The sequence below is a fragment of the Platalea leucorodia genome (assembly GCF_965183815.1).
Source record: "Platalea leucorodia genome assembly, chromosome: 20".
Classification (NCBI taxonomy): Eukaryota; Metazoa; Chordata; class Aves; order Pelecaniformes; family Threskiornithidae; genus Platalea; species Platalea leucorodia.
The window spans coordinates 3,023,152-3,047,212 of record NC_138842.1 but is presented as its reverse complement, the minus strand read 5'-3'; positions in this window follow the sequence as shown (position 1 = coordinate 3,047,212).

Below are 24,061 nucleotides of genomic sequence, written 5' to 3'. Positions count from 1 at the left end.
TTAAGTCACTCTAGTGAGACAAAAATAATCTCTTTGTTAAATATACACACACCAAAAAAAAAAAAACCACCTTCTAAGGCTAGGCAGCAAGTCTTACTAGGGTTTGACAAGGGAGAGATGTGCAAGACGCCCAGCTGGGAATTCCCTCCTTGTCACCAGGGTGACAGCGAGGAAGCAGCTCAGGGATTTCTCTCTGAGCATCCCTCCCTCACAGCGCTGTCGGCAGTCCCCCCAGCACCAACATGAGCAGTGCTGGCACCTTTTGCATCAGAAAGGCTCCTGCAGGCATCATGGCAAGCCCCACACAGATGCAAAATCCTTGGGACTGCAAAACTGCAAAAAGAGTCACTGCAAATCTTTATTGACAGAAATAAGCCTATTTTTGATAGGCACCAGACCAGGCGATAAGCAAGCGTGAGCTCCTGCACTTGCCGGGACCCAGCCCCATCTTGCTCTGCTCCTTCTCCGCATCCTCCAGTCTCCCCTGAGGAGCCCACCCCGCAGCAGACCCACTCCCCATCTCACCCCAGCTCTCATTTCCCCTGCACACCCCTTCCCACTGCCAAAAGCCAGCAGCGTCATCCTTGTACGGTGTAATTTTTTATCAATGCTGTGAGTTCCCGTGCATACAGCACCTGGTATCTTTTCGGTCTTGGCAATGTATTATTCATGCGCTCCCTTGTTGCTGTACAAGCAGAGAAAAATGGAGAAAGATTAATTCCCAGGGAAAAAAAAAATAAAATAAAAGCAGAAATGCCTTTTTTTTTAAAAGACTCCGATCCATTCAAAGAGCTGCCTTCTCCAAGCCTCCTGTGTCACTGCTGATTGAGTTTCTTCTCTCCTTGGCTCTCAGTTCTGTTAGAGTATCTTGTCTCCTTAGTATTACTGTCGCACTTCCTTTTCATATGCCTGAAATATATACTATTGTGTTCCGACTTTTAGTTTTTGTGCAGGGATCCCTTTCATGTCTCATCTTCTGTAAGGTCCTTTTTTCTTGGCAGTCAAGTGCATGAATGTTTGCTGCCAGAAGATTTTGCTTCTATTGTATTCCAGACATATTATAATTTTTTTTTTGTTCTATATTGTCTGTGAGGTGTTCCATGGGTATTTTTTTCATGCCAGCATGACTTTTTCCACGTGGATGCTGCCTGCCTTGCTCTTGCCCCTGTGTGCATGAGAACAGCCTCCTCAGAAATAAGCACGCAAAGGGGGAAGAGGGCAGGGAGCTGGGGCAGCACTGCTCGGGATCACGACTGAACTAATTCTCTCTCCCCACACTACATGTGGTTTTATCACCAGCACTCCCTTTGCAGAACTGGGACACCAAATAGCAGAACAGCTCATACCGGGCCAGGCTGCAAATAAGACCAGAAAAAAAGGCAACCAGGGATTTCTGCCCCAGGTTCTGTGAAAGGACTTTTCTGCTAATCCTGACCTAAATTGCCATGGGATTGTTTTCCCTTGCTAAATGCAGTTTCTGCTACTGCTTCTTGTAACAATTTTCAGTCTTAACAGCAGCAAAGTCCCAAATGAGCATAACTGAAGAGGAGCAGCGGTTTTTAGGAAAAAAATGGGTTTTAGGCTCCAGGAGCCTGCGGTAGGAGAGCGGAGCAGAGCCGAGGAAGCCCACCAGCCATTCCAGACCCCAGTTTGCCTTCCCAGATACACCAGGATACTAGACCCAATTTTGGCAAGAGGCTCACGAGACTGCAGGAGCCAGTGAGAAGGGGGTCCCCATCACCCTGATGACACCGAGAAGGACTGAGCTGAGTCTCGGAGCAGGGGTAACAGCCAACACAAGCACCAATGACCCCAGGAGCTCCAGCCTCCCCGGGCAAGCCAGCAGCCACATACGCTGCTCATGGGAAGCAAAGAAAAGGGCTGCAGCCATGTCCGTCTTGCAAACTCAGGCCTGTACAAAAGGGTGGGATGCATTTTGCTGCATGCACAGCTGCAGGCTCAACAGGCAGAGGATGGGCTGGGCCTTCCTCCCTACCCACACACACTTCATTTCAAGTATTCCAGCATGCATTCAACCAACTGCTTGAAATAACGTGGATAAAGCTTTGGTGCTCCTGCTACAGCGAGTTTTGTCTGTCTGGCAGTGCAGGAACATGCATTTTGGTTACTTGGCAGTGTCAAACCTTCACTCTTCATCTGTCTGCCAAGCTAAAGGAGTACTTTCCGCAGCTCAGCCCAGTTCCTCAAGCTCTGCTCTTCCTCACATCCTACAACCCACCCCTCTAGGTCAAGAAAAAGCTCTGCAACCCCTTTATCAGCCTACATGGCTCCGCCAGTGCAACCCAATCACACCTCAAAAGCACCAGCCTCAACACATGGGGTGTTTCTAATCCTTCTATCCTCTAGAAGGGAAAACATCAGAAAATCCACAGTTTATAGAGCTTCAAACAACTCCACTGGGGGCCTAAAGACCAAACAGCTTCTGGAGAGATTAGTTCTCCTGTAACACGCTTGTGACCAGGCTTTCTGATCTCTATCAGCATCCCTCGAAGAGCGGCTCCTTTTTCCATTTGTTCTTTGGACCCCTCTCCTCAACTCTTTGACTAATTATAGTTTGTTAGTTGTTATGGCAACTACGGATTTCTCTCGGCATCCAACTCCCATGATTTGGCTGCAAATTGCAACACTGGACGAATACAGATAGGGTTTTAAATCCTTCTTGCTTGCTAGCCTTCCTGGTAAATCCCCCCACAAAAAAAAGAGCTGTCCCGTTGGCTTGCTCTTATTGTCGTTACTCACAGAGCCTGCAAGCCAGAGCAGAGTCTTCTGCACCCCACAGTAGGTAGGAAACGATACACTTTAAGTGAGACCGCCAGCACACTCCCACCCCAAAGGAGCTTGAAGCAGGACCTCATTACCAAGCAGACATGAATATACAATGTCACCCACTTCATCTCACATCTACTGTGACAGTTTTCCCACAGTTGCTTAGTAATAATTTAAGCCAGACGCGTACCAGGAGTCAAGTTAAGGTCAGCTCAACCCATTCCAGATGAGGATGCCATGTTCAAGCAGGACTGCACAGCCCAGCTGGGGACCACTTAATTCAGCCGATGCAAGAGCACACCCAGGAGCCAAAACGAAGGGCTTTCCTGTCCCTTTCCCCGTTTGTCCTTATCACCTTGTGCGCAAACACTCAGATAATGGGTATTAACAGCTCAGGGACGTGAGGCTGCTTCCACCAGCAGGTACATCCAGGGGCATCCTCCTCTCCATTCTTCGAACATCTCACCCCAAGGAAAGGATGATGCCCCCGGACCCTTCCACAGTATTTCAAATTGGAGTCAGTGAAAACAATACTCTCTGCTCCATTTCTTAATGGACATGGCTTTTGTTGGCTATGATGCACAGGCAATGCGATGTGCTCAGCTCCACTGGAGCTTGGACACTACCTCTGAAACCTTCACTGGTTCAGCACAGTGTCCCTTGCATGGGGACAGAGCAGAGAGGCAGCTTTCCCACAGGACTACCTGTACAAGGAAACTGCTTTAAGGCAAACATTGCACTTTCATAATTTTTGCCCATATCAGCAACACAGGGTGACCAGATTCATAAAGTGAAAAAAATCACTCGCCCTGGGCTTGCAGAGACAACAGTACCCTCCTGAGCTGCGGTCCAGCTCCCAAGTGCATGAGGGCTTTCCAGTTAGAGGCTTGGCAAATTAATATGCCCCGTATGCGGCAGGGGTTTTGCATGGTAAGGGCCTCCCATGTAGTACACTGCATTACCAACCAGAAAAAAAAAAATGCAGCTCTCATCCACCCATGGCCCATCACTACATATCACACTTGTCTAGTCACATATACTCTGAACTCGGAGCACTCCAGGAAGGATATTAATTTCCTCCATCCTCAAGGACCTGCCCTGCAGCCAGGGCTTTACAAGTCATGGATTATTTTGGCTCAGCCATGAAAGCAATAAAGGCTGGCATACACAAAACCAAACCAACTTTCCGTTTCCTCCCTTCCTTCACCAAAACAAAAACAAACACAAGTTTCATGGCGATTAAATCCTTTCAGGCCAGAGCAAGTCATTTCATTTTTGGGTACATGACGCAAAGCAAAAAAAATCTGGATCCCCCAACTTGGACCATGGGTCACATCCCCTTTTCGCACCCCCAGCAACCCACACTGACTGCATTACAGGAAAACCTGGGCACGTTTCCTCCTAAACCAGAGCAAGGACCAGCTGTCCCACCTCTCCAGGAAGGGTTTCACTGGTGGGCAGCAGTCACTTTTCTTAGCAACGCATTTAAGTAACCCGTAGAAAATAGGAAGCCCCATAAAGTACAATTGACAAGTCAAGTAACCCACAGCATAAACAGGATATCATTGTCCACCTGCTGCTTGCAGCCCCCCATGTGCATTTTTCTGGCAAACAAATCCAGCTTTAGGACCACAGAAAACACATGGTGGCTGGGGAAGGGGTGACCCAATTTCTTCCTACTCCTCACAAGGTGGTATGCCTTTTCCGTACAGCAGTCTGCCCGCTATGGCTGCAGGGGGATGATGAGAAAGTTCCTCTGTGACATTCATGAAGTACCTGCTGATGGAGAGCTCTGTTTACCAAGCCAGCTGGGGAGGGACCTACCATCAGCTCCCAGCATGTAGGAGATCAATACTGTAATTGGGCCTGTTTGTAGCACATGAACTATTGTAGCAACAGGGGCAATGCAGGAGGGGGACCAGGACAGGCTGGCTTGGCAGGGGCTTGCTGCCCTCTGCCGTGCTGCGGCAGCACAGGGGACAGTGGCCTCCTCTGCTAGTTTTGGCATGGGTGAGGGAGGTGGGGATGGGCTTGCACTCCCAAGGGACTAACAGGGAGCACTAACCCACACTCCTCCTGCTGCAAACTTTGCAGAGCCAAATTTTCCCCCTGCCCACCCCAGGTAAGGCAGCTGCGGACCCCCCACAGCACAGGCAGAGCCTGCCCACATCCCCTCTGCAGGTAGGTATTGGGTTGAGTTCCTTTCACCACTCTTTTTTCAACTTCAATACAGACTTAACGCATAGGAAATCACAAATAAACCTTCAAAGTGATTTCAGAGGGGACAGGAGGCAGGAGAAAAGAAATCCATCAGCTGCTTGGATTTGGAGGAAATGGAGAAAATGAAGTGTTACAAGTGGCAGTAATCAATAAAGCATCAGGAGCCCAACACTGAGACCTCCGCTCAGCCTGGGAGTGCAATTAGACAGCTAATGGTGAGAACCTCCTCCCCAGCATTGCTGGCAGTGCCTCCCCAGGGGAACAGGGCTCCCTTCCCATGTCCATCACCACGCTACAGGCTCCTTGCCAGCCTTCATAAGCGGGTCCGTCTGCCAGCCTACACAAGGGAATGAGCATTAGCTCCATCTTACAGAAAATCAACTGATGGAGGGTTCTTTCTGTCCCTGGGAGGATTCCAAGCATAGGTGTCAGCTGAGGAGTGGCTCTGAGGAGCTTGGCCTCGCTAAGCAGCAAGTCTAGCTTCTAGAAGTAATCCTATCCCCCCCTTCCCACCTACAGGGGACCAAAGCGCTGAGCTTCTTCAGCTTCTCACACCTTTTGGGATGCAACAGCAATGCATGACTTCAGATGTCCTAAAAGAGCCCGAAGTGCTGAGTTTTTGGCAAGTCAGGCAGCTTGGACCAAGGTGAGGTGTCACCACCAACCACCCAGCTCCCACCTACCCGGCCGGTGGGTGCTCAGGTGTGGGTGCCCACGTGGGCACCATCTGCCATCTCGTGGGCAGCGGGAAGAGAGCAGGGGGACTCTTCCCCAGTGGGTTCCCCCTGGGCTTCTTTGCCCCTTTTATTATTATAAAGCATTTATCCCAAGTCCACACACTCTCTGCTCCCCCGGTGCACGCACCGTCACTTCAGAGGTCACCACATTGGCTGTGCATTTAGGTGAATTATTCATAGGCCAGTATCAAATATTAAAAGCAGAGTTATATTGACATATTCTTTGTATATTCAAGAACACTTGCACCAGTAAATTGCTCTTTCCTTTTTTCCTCCTTTGGACTGTTTCCTGAGCAGCCCGAGGGCCTGCTGATGTGTCTTGCTGTTTAATTGCACCTTTACACTCCCCCACGCTCTCTCCGGATGGAGACCGGTTGGACCTTGCTGGGAGCATAGAAATCATCCAGGCCAGCAGGCTATAAATTTCTGGTCCTCTCCAGCCAGGAAAACCTGCACTCCAGCCTCTCCCACCTCCGTTGCTCAGCTCAACAGTCTCAGGAGCAAATCCCACTGCCAGTATTTAAGAGAATGTGGCCTCTTTAGCATCGCATCTCAGAGATGACAAGGTCTTCTCCTCTGCCCCTACAGATGTGTGGCTGAAGAAGTCCAGAGGAAAGCATCTACACCACCATCTATTTCAACTGCTTCCAGTTCCCTTTCTGCCTCCATCCCCAGGAGCCACTGAACAGGACCTTGCTGCTGCAAGGTCTCAGCTCTGTCATTCCCAAATCCCACTATCATCCCAAGAAAGCACCCCAGATCCTGCTCCTGGAACAGGCTGGAGTCGCCTCCGCTTCCACCGCAATAGGGTCGAGCCTGTCTTTCCTCCTCCCCTGACACCTGCACAAGCCTCTGGAGAAGGAAGGAGAAGAAAAAGGGAATATATGAATATACCAGGCATCACTTTCATGGGAATCTGCAATGCAGATGGGCTTGGGGAAGCCAGTTCAGCCAGAGCTCCAAGGGATGGATCCAAACAGCAGCGCCCGCTCCCAGCAGGACTGGAGGGGAAGAGCCTGGGAAGGAAGGGGCACCAGTGGTACTGGGGAGTTTGGCAGCTTTTGCACAACTGGGATGAGGAGTTTGCCTCCTCTTAACCGGGCCACGTCTGCCACAGAGACACTCCATCGTGGGTGTCACGCTGCAGCAGGCGGAGACACGGCACCAGCCACTTATCGAAACATTAAAGTTCTCCTAAGCTGCCAAGTTAATTCCTCAAACGCCCTTTCAAAGGGCTAGATAAATACAATCTGGGAGCATCTCCGCTCCCTCGGCTCACATATCTTTAGTCAAGCAGAGAGATAACATTTCATACAGATTGAGACAGTTTAAGCAAAGGTTGCTGGCTAACCTTTCCAGCAATGGCTGTTTCCAGCACTCTGGTTTCCCTCCCCAGCAAGGAGACCCGACGCAAACCCAGCTGCTGCCCGTGCAAGTGCTCCCAGCAAGCACTGGCAGGATGCAGCCTCACCATTTTTGCCAGCATTACGAGTCATCTTGGGTGTTTTTCAGTGCTATGACATTGATACTTCCAGGATGGAGTGCCAAAATGTTGTCATTATGTTATTACACCCTGTCCACCAGCTCTGTGCGGACATGCACGTGCAGTTCACTCCAACTCAACCTACCAACTTGTCTTTATCATGTTCTTCGTGCCTTGGCTGAGGCCAAGGGTAGCATCTTTTTCTCCCAGTGAAGACCAGTCTCTTGAAAGTCCTGGCTACAAGCAAGGCTGGAAGTACTCTCCACAACACTGCTTGCACCTCACCTTTGCAATGGGAACTGTGGATTGCCCTGGCCTTGAGTTGAACTGGGCTCCAAGCTCGTCCCCCAAGCTCTTCCCGTACACCACAGGACATGGCAGAGGATGCTCTGCCAAGCATTGCAACCCCAGCACAGACTGCAGCATGGCCCATGGAGAAGATCTGCATCTCGGCAATATCCAGGCACAGCCCAAATGCAGCTTTCAAGCCTTAGAGAGTTGAGAAGCATTTAGAGTGAGGGTTTTAGCTGAAGCTGTCAGCCACAGGGTCCAAGTAGGACGTGCAGTCCCATCTCAGACTCCTCTGCTTGGCTGGGATGGGCTCAAAGCGCAGCAGAAGTTGTTTCCTTTATTGCTCATCTCACCGTCCCTCACCACAGGAGCCCTCAGACAAACAGGCAGCGCCACAGTGAGATGGGGAACATCTCGAAACCCATGGCTGGCAAGGGAGGGAAGAAGGAATACTGGCAAATGACAGAGCCCTTATCTTAATTACAGGCTTATTTGCATTTAAATGAAGGTTATTCTATAATTACCACCAAATGTTTTGTGTTGCAGCTGAAATACCTCTCCATGGGCTGTCAAGCTCCTTCCCATTTTCATTTTCTCTTGCCATTCTTCTGCTTTCTAATCAGCTGGCACATGCAGGGAGGCATTCACACCACCCAGCTCCGCTGCAGCAGCGCCAGTCCACCGCCTCGCCTTTGGGGAGGGAGCCTCGGGTACCACCACAGCCCAGCATCCCTCCCAGGGCAGAGGGGAAAGGATGCAGCTCACTGACTTTCTCCACTAGCACCACGTGGGACGAGCAGGTCTGAAGTTCAGACACTGATTTTTGCAGGCTTCAGTGCAAAACCAAAGCAAGTGTTCTCTCTGTGCACATGCACGTACACAACTGGCTCATCAAACTTGTTGCAACAGGGTGCTGTTAAAGGCAGAAGTGTGGGCAAGGTCAGTAAGAGATCAAATTCAGGGAGAAAAAGGTTTTGGAACGGGAGCCGAATCTCACATCTAGCTCTGGGAGTCCCTAACCCACAGGCTGCTGGAAACCAGCATCCAAGGACATCTCCAGCCTCTCCTGTCTTTTTGTTGTTGATGGTTATTCCTGAAGGCAGGACAGAGACAAACCCGAACCCAGGGAGGGATGTTTGCACTGTAGCTAGCACTTCCTCGCAACAGATAAAGCGCTCCCATAGAGAAAATAACACCCAATTACATCATTCAAAACAATCACAATGAGCAAACCCATGCAAATGGCCAAATTAAGGCAGAATGAGAAGCCTTCTGCTATTTCCTAAATTGCTATACCTTTAATCAAGCTCCTTTAACAATCTCTCATGAACATTTTCTCTATCTAGCCAGGAGAACCACATTAACCAACCAGCCCATATGGGGATGAACAAGACAGCAGCTATTAGACCCACAGTGGAGTCTCCTGTTTACGACTCTGTAGTAATGAAAATAGACAGTTATCTCTCACTAGACCCATTGCTCCTCTCCCTGGCTCTTACCCACCACTGAATCTCAGCTTCTGCACAGCCTGCGCATCCCCCTGCTAAACTCCAAGTCTCTGCCTCCATCTCATGGAGAGACTGGATCTCTTCAGCTCCATTGTGAAGTTACTTTAAAAAAAAAAAAACAAACTGACAGAAAACCACCCCCTCTCCCACAATTTCATATAGCCTGAGGCAGACTTACAGCATGGAAATTTTTAGCCTGAACAATTATCGCTTGGCAGAGAGTTAACTTGCTGCAAACAGGATCTTATAATGGGCAGTCTTGGCTATAAGCAACTTTGCTGGCTCCATTTAAAGCAAGCTCCATACCTCAAGATAGATAACCCCCCCTCCAGTCCATTTCACAGCTATTTATGTTTAATAAGAGGCAGCACCAGCAGCACGGGAAATCAGCAGCACATCCACAACGCAGGTTGGGTGCTGATGCACACGCCAAACCAATTCATCTTATTCCTCCATCACACAGACAGAAGAGATAAGGGCAAAACCCTTCAACAAGCCCCAGTCCTGACAGTATAACCATCTCCTATTTTCTCAGCAACCCCAGCAAGGGATGCAACAGACACAGCTCCTACCGCTCTGCCGCCACTGTTAGGGCTGCCTCTCGGGTATTTCCCAAGGCAATTGCCATAGCTGAACACCTTCATTTCACCCTCATTATCAGCCTCCAGTCCCCAGACATGGTTATTTTTTATCACAGAGCCCATGGTGCCAGCAGACCCCAGGGAAGATGCTCTTCTCGCAGCCCAATCGCCCCTAGGTTGCACAGCACAACCTGGGGGCAGGGAGCTTTTGAGGCACCCCAGAAAGCTACAGCTTCTAGATTTAGCTGGTGTTTTGAGAGGGGTATTTTAGATGCAGAAGTCTATGTCCATGAAAATGCCAGCAACTCAGCATCCAAGAATGTCCTTAACTGAAAAAATCTGAAAGGTCCCTCCTTTTTTCCTCTCCCCACTAAGCAATAGTTCCATTAGTCCACACCGATTCCCATCTCTAAATTGCATCAAGAGAAGACAAGCCTGTAGCCCTGGCTTTCCTCACAGACGCCATGCAAAGCAGCCCTGTCACAGGGGATTTCACAGGGCTGGTGATGAGGCTTCAGCTAGCGACTGCCTGGGATGGTCTGTTAATTAAGTGACAGCATTTGCCTGGTGCAGAGGTGGAGCCGTGAGGGGGTATTAGGTGGAAGCAGGGCCTGCTTCAGGAGATGCTACAGACACTGGAAGGTAGATACCGCTGTAGCAAGGCACATTGGATCTCACTAGGTGCAGCTCAGCCCGCTTTGTAGGATGATTTAGACTGGAAAGGATCTGCTAGGGGAACAGAAAGACCCTCATCTCCCCACTCCCGGGGCATAAGTGGCTAATCAAGCCTGCACCCTGCCAGCAGCAAGCATTTGGAGATGTAAGGATTTGTTTCAGACCCATCTTTAACACACCAGCCTATGCAGAAATCAGCTTCCTGGCATGCTGTAAGTCCTCGAGCCCTGGCAGAGCCCAGCGCTGCAGGAACTGCCGCACATCTTACACTGGAGAGTCAGTGCTACGCTTCCCATTCACTGTCAGGGCATTCAGTACCAAATGAAACCCTTCTGAGCTTCTAATCTAGTTAAAAACCTCTTCCAAACCTTCTCTCCACTGGAAGGGGAAAAAAAAAGGCAAGAAACATCGCATCTCTCTTCCTTCTCCATCTCCCTCCCCTCTGCCTTCAAGTGCTCCTTGGAGTGTCTCTGCGGAATCATGTTTATATGCAGTGAGTGCTGTTGTTAGTTAATAACATCGCGATCACTGAACCTCCCTAATGAAAGAGAGAGACAACATAAACTGTCATTTCAAACAAACATGCAATCAGGGTACCAGCAGCTCTGAAAATATTATCTTCCCCAATTTCACGGGCTTCATGCAGGAAATAGGCTGCTTTCATGGAGATTCTGGTGCATTGCTCCTCACGCACGGGATTCGGGAGCGGTGGGGACACATTAAAGCCATGAAATTGGCTGGGCTATGAAGGAGGAATTGTTTTAACAGCTGGAGCCGGGAAGGACAAATAACAGCAGTGATTATATCTTCATTGCTCATCGTAACCAATGCACCAGGCAAGTTGTAATTAGACTGTGAAGAGCTGAAGGTTTGATAGCGAAGGCTTTGAGCTCGTGATTAGACACAGCGCCTTTGTGCCTGCCCTACAGCCACTCTGCCCCTTTCAAGAGTAGAGCTCAGGTGAGGCACCTGGGTGCTGCTGCAAACACTGCTCGACCTGCACAAGCGCAGTGCCCAGTATGCCACGGCCATACACTGTGCTGCTTCCTCCTCCCCTTACTCACAACCCACACATCCATCTTCACAGCCCTAGAAACACCACCCTTTTCCAGCTTTGAGATCATCTCCAGCTGATAGAAAGCTTTAAGCCTACAAAGCAATGCTGATTTAGAGCAGCTACTGATCAGCTCTGTGTTTTGAAGACCTCGATAATCTTAAGTGTCAACTGTTCTAGATAGCCATGTTGATGAAGATAATGGTCCTTTCCACGCAGAGGAAACTTCTCCTCTAGGTTCATAGACCTATTAATGAGGGTTTGACAAGCCACTAGTGCTTAGAGACCTTGGGAGAGCATGGCACAGGATGGATTGCCTTCCCAGCCACATCTCACCTTGCTCAGGGCTGATCAAGGCAGGAGGGCATCTGCCTGGGTTCTCCGGTAGCCACCTTATGTAACCCTTCCCATGGAGCTAAACCCAGAATGGGTTTGCCGTGCAGCTCCATGGTTCGATGCTGCCTTTTGGATCTGCTTGGACAAGCTGCTGTTTCTTTCTCATACCAACCAGAATTAAATAGTTTCCTCCTGACAGCCTGCATTCCTACACAGGCTTCTCAAGAGACACCTAACCTGAACAGAGAGTGGGCAGCGACAGAGCTGAGAGCTTCAGAGAGCTTTCCCTTGACTTTGTCCCCCCCATACACACCATGAGGGATCCCTCTGGAGAGCAAGATGGGAAGATGAAGCCTCCTCTTTCTCCTGAAGCCATCACCACTGAGGTGAGCGGAGGGACCAGGAGAGCATGCCTCAACTTGAAAGTCAAGGCAGTTCCCCACCATGGAATTAGTCTGATGGAGCTCGAGGAGAAAAACGTAGACAAAAGTGGCCGAGTTTTCCCTTGCAAAACATTTATTTTGGCAACTATTTTAAAGAACAAACACCTTAGAAAAAGCCAAGCTGCACTTATCTACTGGTCCCCTCTCTGGCCATCATGGGATGGAAGGAGAACAGGGTGCAAAGAGCCCATCCCCAGCCACATGCCAATGCTTACAGAAAGGGATGGCGTTAAGGGAGGTAAATTGCAGCAAAAATCTCTCCCTGTAGGTAAAGGAGAGGGCTAATTTCCCCCCACCTCAACATTTTAATAGACAACCGCACGCCAACAGGCGTCCCGCGCACAGCAGACAGTCCTCGTGGGAGAGCCGTGCTGGAGGTGACAGCACTGCCACCGAAGCTTGGCAGCCGAATTCAAATGAAGTTTAAAAACTCTTCTGACATTTAAGAAAAATCAACAAGCATCTAAAGTGATGAGGGGACCAGGCATATAACTGGCTGAATGTCACATTTAAAGCTAGAAAGATAGCAGCTGCTTTATCTCCTAAAGCAGGTGGTTGGAGTGGTAAATAAGGCACAGAGGGACAGATTCTGCTCTCGCACCTGCATCCCTCCATTGACTGCCATGGAGCAGCTCTGGATTTGCACCAACATGACAGACAGCCAGAATGGGACTGGAGAGTCTATTAAACTTTAATACTTCTGAGCATCAACAACGAGCATGCTACCAGCCCCCTGCCTTGACTCGAAATATCTACACGGGCCACAGCCACACCAGTAAAAATTTATTGATTTAAATTGGCAGTGCCCTTTTTGAATCAGTTGTCGTTCTGACTGATGTACAGATATGAGCAAAAGGACATTTGAAGCATTTTAATGCACTTTTTACTGCATTATCTCTCACCATGATCTTAGCTGCTTCATGGAAATGACTCACATAGCAAGTAGAAGAACCCAATGTAATTAACGACCTGGCAACTCTATAATGATCCTTTCTACATAAAAAGGTCTTCCCTATCCTATGAATAGACTTGAAGTAATTTATTGCAATCCATATAAAGATGAGACTGCTTTGACCTTGGGGATTTTCTTTAAGGTTTTTTTTTTTTAAACAACCATAATTGCCAAGAAGATTTTAAGTGATAACAGTTTAAAGAAAATTTTTTAAATGCGATGTGAAAAGTGAAAAATCATCACGAACAGCCTTTAGAGAGAATATTAACAAGCATCCTCTGCATCACTTAGGGATGAGATTTCAACACTAAACAATAGATTTCTTCCATTTCTCATGGGCATTACTCTGATCCTCAACACACTAAAGCACAAATGCAGTTTTTACTCCCACGAGTAGCTCCCAGGACATTATGAATATGCAGAAAAGCCTGTGGGGAAGTCAAGAACAAGCAGTTTCACTGCGTTCCCCAGGCTGTCCCATGAAGCCAGTGATTTGCCTTTTATGGACCCATCCGAGATGAACCTCAGTTTTGCACACATTTGGCCCATACGCTCTCCTCTAACAGCACATAGACCTTCCTGCTCATGTAAACATCTTTTCTCCCCCATCCCCAGCTGCCTATGCAGTCCACACATCAGCGCTCCTTATATTCAGATTGAGCTCAACCGTGATTTACTGCCACGGAGCTGTTGGTAAATTGTTAGCTTTATGTCCAGCATGATAGCTTCATATCGGCTTTTACTGTTTGCAGTAAAGCCTTTACTCTTTCCATCTTGCTAACACCTTGCCTGCCCGTGCATGTTGCTTGCTTTCCCCTTGTTTCTCATTTCATCTGGCTCGTGCGTCTTTCATACTCCCCAGTCCCCTGCATTTTCACAGGGAAAGTATCATAGGCAGGCAATTTAAGCAGAAGTTGAGTTCAGTCTATCAGGGTTCTTTTCAAGGTCTTTGAGAAAGGCAGGGACACCTGGAAAGGGGTCACATCACACGCTGGATTAGTTGTCGCAGGACATCTAACACGACATGCTAGAGTGACTTCCACCCTTTGAAGTACCCAAAGCTGTTTTGATTCCCTTCCCAGAGCTTTGGGGCTGTCTCGATTACAAGGAAACATGTTGAGCAAAGGAATAAATCTGACCCAGAAAAGGGTAAGTTGCAGGTTTGACTGGAAAAAGCTGGGATGGAACAGCTTACCGTCAGAGAAATGAGATTTGTTGGAAGTGAAACACTCTGCAGAGTCAGGTCTTTTTCTGCAGAAATTTCATTTCACAGAAGAGGGGGAAAAAATAACATCCGACAACTTTGAGTCATCCTGCTTTGATACGCCTCAAAAATCTGGTATTTGCATTCTTTGTTTCGAAACAACTTTAACCTCAGACTTGTTTTCCCTCAATTGTTTCCCGTTGTGCTTTGTCAAGTAAGACATAAATAAGCTAATGCAAAACCAAGATATGTTCCTGCCTGTAATGTTTTGAAGGAGTTTGGAAACCCAGCGTTTCACTCCCATTCAAAACAAATCCACCGTCACCAAAACTCACAACTGAAGACAGAATTTCACTGGTGGCAGGGCATAAAAATATCTATGTATTTCAAAATTCATGCTTTGGATGAGGATAGGGGAGTCACCCTTTCCACCAAGTGAAAATGCTTCAAATAGTCAAGAAGCATCAAAATGACTACAGAAAAACACAATTTTTTCACTTCTTCTAGGCTAAGTTTTATCGTATTAAATATACAGGATTAATTTTTTATATGATTTAAGCTTTAATTAAATATGAGAAACATATTTAAGAGAAACAAAGAGAAGCGACAAGTCAATACACACTATTTTGATTTCAAGTCACTTAAAATGCTGGTAGAAGTGATCAGACTCAGCATGAGCTAAAAAGCATCCTCCAGAAGAAAGTTATTTCTCAACAAAAAAAGCCCTCTGCCATCCTGCTTCCTATTGACTATCAGATCACATCACTTACAATCGCTACCATATCTCACATTAAAAAATTAAGTCCATAACTGCAGAGAAACATCTACCCATTTCTTTTATAGCTTCTTGCCACAACGAGCTATATATCTCCATTATCACGGCGCTATCACCAACACACAATAGATCTGAGCTTGCATCGTAAATAACACTTTCATGTAACAAAGTTACACTTAGGAGTACAGGCATAAATTAACACTCAGCCATGTAACTCTAAATAGTATTTTAGGCCTTGTCAGAAACCAATTATGCAAAATATCCTCCTTGCAAAGATCTGCTCGTGATACTTCAAAGCATTACCTCATTTCAACCACCATGGACAAGGCATGGGGCTGTGAATCAGGAGATGAGGGCTTAGCTGGGGGATGTTTGGATGATTAAACCCTCTGAAGTCATCTAATTACTGACATCATCGCTTGAAAGCATCTGTACGCTTTCCAAAAAATATTCTAATTTGTCATTTCTATGCCGGTAATGAAGATGCCTCCACCCAGATCCGAGCCCATTATCCCAAGTCAGTGAATATCCTGAAATCTAAATAAACAGGAGGAACTACCAGGAGTGAGATTTGCAAGGTTTAATAAAAGATATTGCCAATAAAGCTTGCACTGCCTGTATCTTTACACCATTTTGGCTGCATCCCAAAGGACTACAACATAGCCAGGAACCGAGGCACAGGAAGATTAAACACCTTTCTCAAGGTCACACACAACCCCGTGGGAGAGGGGGGGAAAAATGAGACACATCCTTTATCTTTCCATTCCAAGTTGGATATCCGAAACTGGAACCAGTCAGAAATCACTAGCTGGCTGTAAAAATCTTGGCTGCTTTCCATTCAAGTGAGGAATGGGTATGAAATCCCCTAAGGATGTTTACTAAAGTCCCTGGCAATTGTTTATCAACAAGCATTTAATTGTCCCAGATACCCTGTCCCTAAGAAACCTGCAGTTTCTTTTTTCCCCTCTTTATTATAATGCTCCTGCCTCACTCAGCAGCCATTCAGATTTTAAGATTTCCATGATCCTCCCCAACACCGTACTGCCTGAGCATGGCTCCCATTGATCCGCAGGCACTTCTTTTGGCCAGCTGAAGCCGTCTCCTCCTGGCCACGTTGGCTGCTCACACCTCCCTCAACTCACAAGGGTTTGCTGCAAATCTGATAGCAGATGTGATTTCCAGCTGGGTCTATAGACCAACCACAGCAGGTTCATTAATAACAATTATTAAGTGCTTTATGTTACAAATTAGGCCTGTAGGAATACAAAAAAATATCCAGCCGGTTGGTTTACGGTCTCTTGTTGGAAACAACTGTAAATTCCCATTATCACAACACTATCACCATGGCAAAATGGGTGTAGGAACTCATTGTAAATAATGCTTTAAAATAGCTAAATCATCATTGGATGCAAGAGCATACATTAGTACCCCTATGCAACGCCATGGAAGGCCTCAGCTAACAGCTTCCATGCATCAGCCAGCAAACACACAGGTTTTTTGGAAGTTGCACAGAGAGCATCTTCCTTTTGCTGCTTCCTAGCACCCAGACAGCAGAAATGACAGCCACGCTACTCTGGGCATTTTGCTCAATATATATAGCAGCTTCACACCAATAACCTTTGGGAATTGATAGGCAACAGAGGAGCTGGTAAAACAGTGGAGGGAGGAAATAAATCACTTCCAGCCATGCCCCCAAGAGATGCCATGACTCCGCAGGCAGGCTGGGAAGAGATGCACGTAGCCAGGCAGCCAACACCAGCTGGAAAAGGCAGAGAAGCAGGGTTTGCTGCAGGATGACAGGAGGCCAGACTAGGAAAAAAATTCATTTCATTATTTCATTCCTCACCCTAAGGGACAGCCTGCCCTGGAGAGATGACGGGACAGAGCAGAGAAGCTCCTTCTGCTCCATCCTCCTCCTAATAAGTTTCAGCTCCCCAGCATGTGTCATCGTGGCACCAAGAAAGAGGGCAAAAGACTCAAAGCCAGAAGAAACCTAACCTTCTGCCCACACAGAGGGATGGGAAAAATCATTTCCACTCTCCTCATCCAACAGTCTATAAAAGCAATTTTTCCCAGGGATCCTCGCTCCTCTCGAGGGTGTGCTGAAGGTGCAGTGGACACAGATAAAATGGATCTACGCGCACAAGACGACACGCCGAGGCCACAGATCCCACTAGGGATCTCTCAGGCATTTATTTTCAGTCGCTTCTGCCCGGGGCTGGATGCGAGGCAGCAGAGAAGAGGGAGCTTATTCATCCCATTGCTGGGCCCTCGAGGCATCCAGTTCCCCCACCATGAAAATTTTAATAAAACCGGTGCATCGACTTTCAATTAGAAGGCTGTAAAACAGTTCATTTTCATCTGTTTGTTGCACAGTAACACAGATCCTCGGGAGAAAACAGCGCCTTTTTCCAGACTGTCTGCGACACAGAGAGCATTAATTGAATATTCTGTTGAAACCACCTTCAATTAGTGCCTCTGAGTTTTGCATGACATTCATCACTGCAACTCGCCCGATTCTGCATGCAGCACGTTTGGGGTTTTGTGATGCGCACATCACATTAACTCGCAGCATTATCCTGAAAATAACAATTTTATTTACTAATGAGATGCTAGCCGATGTAGGGTAGGCTGCTGCTGCTGCATGAGGCGATGGCTTTCCCGGTCTGGATGGCATAAAGCAGAATGGGTTCCTCAACCACAGCATAACCAGCACTGAAAATAAATTCCTCATGCTAACCCAAACCATACCACTGCTCTTCCAGTTTCTCTGTATGGGGAAGCTGAGGCTAACCCTATGGCTGATGTTATAATATGGATGCAGAGCCCTTCATTATAGCTCCCCCAACAGCCTGGAAACCAAAATTAAGTGCATTCACATCCCAGATGGGATGCAAGCTATAAACGTTTGTCCTATGGAACCTCATGCACCATCAACCCCTAAACTTCATTTTTTGGCCATACTTTAGGAAAAAGTTCAAGTCAAGTGCTGGCCAAGAGACAGATGCAAGGGCAAAAATTTTACTCCAGTTACTACTTCTGCTGGCTGCGAGCCTCACCCACACCGAGGGACAGCTGAAGCCATCCATACCAGGTCTGATTTCTCCCAACAACCTAAGGAGTTTTGCTGCAAACGCTGGCCCTGACTCATTCAGCTCACAGAGCAAACAAGTGCCCGCTGCAGTACCCAAAGCTCCGCAGAGCTGCAATGCCGCTCCCCCTTACCTCACCGGCAGTCATTCAGCATGGAGCAGAGATGATGGAAGATATTCTGGTGGAAAGGTGCTTTCACCTTTTCTCAAAAAAATAAAATAAAAAAAAAAAGCATGTTTCAAGTTTTGTATACATCTCTACTGACTGGGGGGGATCTTCTTCTGCTGAGTCCTAATACACAGCGACCTCCTCACCGCTCATTTCAGCAACTGCCAGAGCCTCTCCAAACATCGATGCAAAAGGCAGAGGGAAGCTAAGGCGTTCGTCAGGCACCGGGAGCTTACAACCAAATAGCCCACAGCAGCACAAGAAATGACGGGACCAAGGAAACTCAGCGGACACATGGATGGGGGATTTAGACACGTTACACATGGCTGTGCATCCCATATACCATGGAAATGGTTCAGGTCATTATATAGCATCAAGGAAGCGGCATAGCTTAGAAGGATGAGCCATGCAAGCAGGATGCATCACTTCCCCGCGGCACAGCCTCAGTTTCCCCAACTTTAAGAAAGCTGAAGCATTGTAAAAAAAAGAGCGGAGCAGACTTTGTAGAGCATAATGTCATCTACTGAGAGCATACTGTCACCTACTGAGGTGACATGCTATATTAGCAAGGTGATATTAATAAGCAGATCTTACATACAAAATTCTACATACAAAATTGCATGACGTTTAACCTTGTGTCAAGTGCACAGCAAGTTGATTTTTTTAATTACAGGGTGGTGTGTTTTTTTTTTTCCCCACTGCAGCTCCATCATTAGCTTCAGCCAACAAATCACTGGAAGGCTGCAGGCAAGGAGGTGAGCAAAAAAGGGTCCATAGGCATGCATCGAACATCCACGTGCAATTAGCAGCTACACACACCAGCAGCGTGCACGATGGTAGTTGGCCACTTAAATGAGCAATTACCAAGGCTACACCACGCGTGCACTGATTGAGGTCCCCTCCCAGCACCAAATCGCTGCTCAAGCCTCAGGCTGAGTGGTTGCAGTGCAAAGCTGCTGTGACATTTAAGGCTCAGCGCGGGGCAAATTTCACTTATTGTACATAAACCATCCATGTCTGCATTTTCACCGAGGCTTGGAGCTGGGCTCTTGGCTTCCACCAAAGATGCAGAGAAAACGCACATCTGCTTCAAGAAAAACCCAAATACAGCAGCAACCCTAGTGCTTTTGAGAAACCCCACACACCGGCCAACATTCTTTTTTTAATTGTTTCTTAACTTTCTATCTGCAGATCTGCAGAGCACTCTAATATAATCAGGTACTCTGCACAGGGGATTAGCAGGCTTATATCCCGTGGATCCAATCAGGAAAGTCTATCAGCAAAACATACTTATGTTGATACAGCTATTATAATCTGCATAATTCTTCTGAGTTCACATACTTAATGGATAGCAAACAGAGTCATTACTGCTGCAACTTACATCCATAGGATCTCTATGAGCCATTCACTGCAGTGTTTTTTATTATTCATAGCTTTAGTTATTGATTTTCAGGAGAAGATACATGCTTTTAAGCACCATAAAAGCAAGAGAGGAAAACAAATAGCACTATTCCAAGATTAATACGCTGCTCATAATAAAAGTATGGCTGTCACATTGCACTGTGTATAGCTGATGGAACCTTGACAAATTCCATGCAAAATGGCTTAGTTGCTTAAGAAGCTTGTTAAATAATTTAAAGGCAAGTTTTACTGGAGGCAGGAAAATTCTTTCCCAAATCCACTTTCTTAGATTTATGAGCTAGGAGTATGTTAATCAACCCGAGTGCAGGATTCAGCCGGGATGCTTCCTCCCAGCAGGTGGAGGGTTTAAGTGGGCATATATGATATGATAAAGTGCAGTCCCTGTGTGGTTCATGTCTGCAAGGTTTCCAAGCCACAGTCCAGCGGACATGCTTGGATGTAACGGTGATCCATGCTCATCAAACCACAGAGCACAAGAAATCCTCTAAGGGGGACTCATATACCTGGACAGCATCGGGAACGCTCATCCTGCCCCTTCCCACCTCTCCAGCACAGGATTCTTCTCAAACCCAGACAACCTGATCACACCTCAAGATCGCCCACGGTCAGGACTGGCTACAAAGAGACTCTTCCCCTCTGGCCCTGATGCATTTCCACAGCAAACTCATCTATCAGCACAGACCCTCCCAGGAGGTACAAGCGATGCACAGGGACATTCAGCCTGTACAGTCCCCAGTTGGCACTGGGAAGGGCTGGCCAACTCTTGAGCATCTCAGCATGACAACAGCTCTTTTATTGCCTTGCACTCCCTGGCAGACAGAGAGCTAAATCAACCAGGTAGATCAGAGCTATCATCCTTAGCAGAAAGACTCCCAGCTTCAGGATATTTATGTGAAGAATAGCTTCCAGTGCCCAAGAGTCCCTTCAAAATCGACATCACAGGACAGCAAGCACAAAGCCAAGCTCAAAGTCAGCGGAGCATCACAGAAAAGCAACAACACACTTGTTTGTTCATTTAAACGCTCACATAGGAGGCAAAGGACGTTCCAAATTACAACATTTCTATAGCAACTACGGTCCCACCATAGTCTTTTTGTTCCAGACGCTGTACAGACTGTCTCCATATTAATAACCCTGCTTCCCAAAAAGGCAGGAAAGAAAAAAACACCCACAAAGTCAAATGTAAGGAGCCAGTCTGCTCTAATACCTAAGCAAAGAGGGATGCAGCTAGGGGAAGGCTCTGCAATGGCTTACAAAACACCAGTATTCCAGGTAGGCACCTAAAGGACCTCAGAACCAGCCTTCCAGAGCTGTGCCGGGGATGCTTTGAGCTCATGTCAGAGCTCAAGTCGTGAAAATCAGCCCAACAGCTTCACACACCCTTCTTCCAAGTCCACAGAAGAAGAGGTGGGTGCCTAAGTCTTCCATAATTGACCTCCAAGTTCCCGCTTTCATGAACAAGTCCATTTATTTGCAGTTACTTAGGCAGACCAGACCACTGAAGCGCTACTCATAAGATACTCGTCCTCCAAGCAGCACAGCGACACAGGCAACAGCCCCAGTTTCGCTATGGGGAATGATCAAGGACACGATTTACGTGACCCGCCTTCCCCATCCATCCAAGCAAGCTGTTCATGCCTATTTTTTGGGAGGGAAAGGGAGTGGAAATCAGCCTGGGAATGAAGCTACTTGCTCTGACAGTACCTTGCCATGCCATCACCTCTTTTGCATCCAAATTGTAAGAAGAGGAATCACACCTTAAGTTATTTCCCACCTAGAAAACTGTTGTCAAAACAGGGAACCGCAAATCTTTTTCCTCATCCCAGCTCTGTAGCAAGAGAGCTGCGGCATCAAAGCCATCACTAGAGATGAAGGAGCGAGTTTTACTGTCCTGGGAGGAGCTCTAGGAGGTGGCACACTCGAGCCAGTTCATTTTCTCCTGCATCATTTACATCTACCCCCATTAAAACTTCCAGGCACCTCTAACTTTCATAAAGCATCTCAAAGGCATTGCCCTTCCTGAGAGTGGCCTGTTAAGCAAAGCACTACTTAACTAAGATAGGCATAAATATTTAAGGAGCCCAGAAATTCTTCCCCATCCCACCCCCATGCTCACAAGCAGGAAAATTCGGGATCTGAATGAAGCCACATGCTTGAGAAAGGCCGAGCATTTAAGGCAGGTGAATTTAACCCCAAATATCAGCTATTTGGGAGGACCCTCATCCCCAAGGGCAGGCAGGAGCTAGTTTGTACACAGCATCTCACCTCCTGTGCTTTGCTCCTTGTGCTGTGTGCTCTGTTCTGCATTTATCCATTAATAATAAGCTGTCGGATTCCTGGTTCTTACCCATTATAAATTAATCTCTTTTAATTGGCCATGCTTCCCAGCCCAACTCAGGAACAATAGCTCCCCACAGGTCCCTTACACCACACAGTTATATGTCACCAAAGAGTTAGTACCTGCCAATGGATGCTGCCACCCCTCTCCCACCTGCAAAAAAAAAGGTCAGTGGGGGAACAGGGATGGTTGTCACCAGCAGCATCACTGTTAAAATGCTTTGGCATCGCTCTGGCAGCTCAGCATCCTCCAGCTCCGGTACCTTAACATAAGGGCAGGCTGCTCAGCCTATGCAACAACTTGCAGAAACTCCTCTCCCCAAAATCTCTCTTCAAGAAGGAAGGGGAACCAGAGTAGATGGGGAGGGCTGGAGGCAAGGGGGAAACCAAGGCACAAGGCTTTAACAACAATGTGGCAAGCGTGGTGTGCTCCAGCAGAGGAGGAGGAGGTTGTAAACCTCTTGGAGTTTGATGCTGGAGCAGGAGAAGTCAGGCTTTGCTGTTCAGCTCCATTAACTCGAAGAGCTCGAGCTCTCTCTTGCATACATGTATTTTGGAGCATGGCTAGGAGGCAGCAACAATTTGCAAGACCCAGATTTTGTCTCACTTGCAAAAAATCAGGCCTGCTTCATCATTTATTCATACCCATCCAACATATGGTACCAGGTACCGGGGCTTGTTTAACATACGTATTTACACCATCACACGCCAAAGCAAGGGGAGGAGCACCCAGGCAATGAGGGGCACAGCACAACCCTGCACACAAGCAGTTCTGACACCAGAAACACCCCAGGATGTGCAGTGATGCCCAGGATGCACCGAGCCGGTACAGAGACCAGCATCACACCTCGACTTCCCAGGGAATTCAGGCTGCAAATATCCCCTTTAAGAGTCTTTTCTTTAAAAGTCTTAAAAGTCTTTAAGAGCCTTTTCTTTAAAAACGATACCTTTTTAAACAGGGAGGCTTTGATTAAACCAAGTTGTCTTTGCTGCTCTATCTTCCCACAGTACCCACACACAGCTAAAAGACATTCTCAGAACGGGCATATTTTAGGTAAGTTCTACAATACTGCAAAATTCTCCACCCAGGAGGAGCAATTTCACCCCATGCTCCCGATTGCAGCCCTCTGAAGCACCAAAATCATGCCCAACACCAGCTACTACACACAGGAACATCCCATGCCTCTTTGTTTTTGGTTTGTTTCCCTCTTCACATCAGCCCAAGAGCTGCAACCACACACGAAGCAGAAACAGAAGAACCTGGTCAGATTTTGTATGTTGCAGCCAGAATATTTATCAACCCCAAACAACTCGTCAACATTTAACCAGACAACACAAGTATTATCACTCAGGACAAACAAACAAACGAACACGAGAATCTCGATGGGCCCAGCAAGGTCCCCAACAACAGAGTGGGGACCCCTCCAAGCCCCTGCTTGCACCCCCACTCCAGACACAGCTTTGGGAGGATTTTTAAAATTGCTCTGACCTTTTCGCATAGAGGGCTCGTTCCTGCTGCCATCCTGTGTGTCCTCTTCCGTGGGCTGTCCCCAGCAGCTCCATAACTGTTTTTGGGGAACCCCTCACACAGGGAAAATGGGGTCCTTAGGTGGGCTGCACCTCCTTAGTCACAAGGGATAGAAATTCAGGTGTATTTTCTACCTCCACAAAACATTTCAGGCTATATTTCTCTGAGCACAGCACCAATGCCAAGGTTGCAAACAGGAGACACCCCCGCATCCATGGAGAAACACGGAATGGCTGCTGCTCGCTCAGCCCCTTTTGTACCCACAGCCCCACCACAGATGAGCAGCATCACCGTGCTTTGCTCCTAATTAATTACTGGCTGTAGGCAATCATCCTTATTTGACTCCATAGCACCTTTTTTTTTTTTTTTAATTGTTTTTCTTCCTTTTTTGGCAATGCTTGATGAGGTAACGTGGCCCAGGTGTTCTCCAGGTTACCCAGCACCTCCAATGCAGCGCAGCTGCCTGT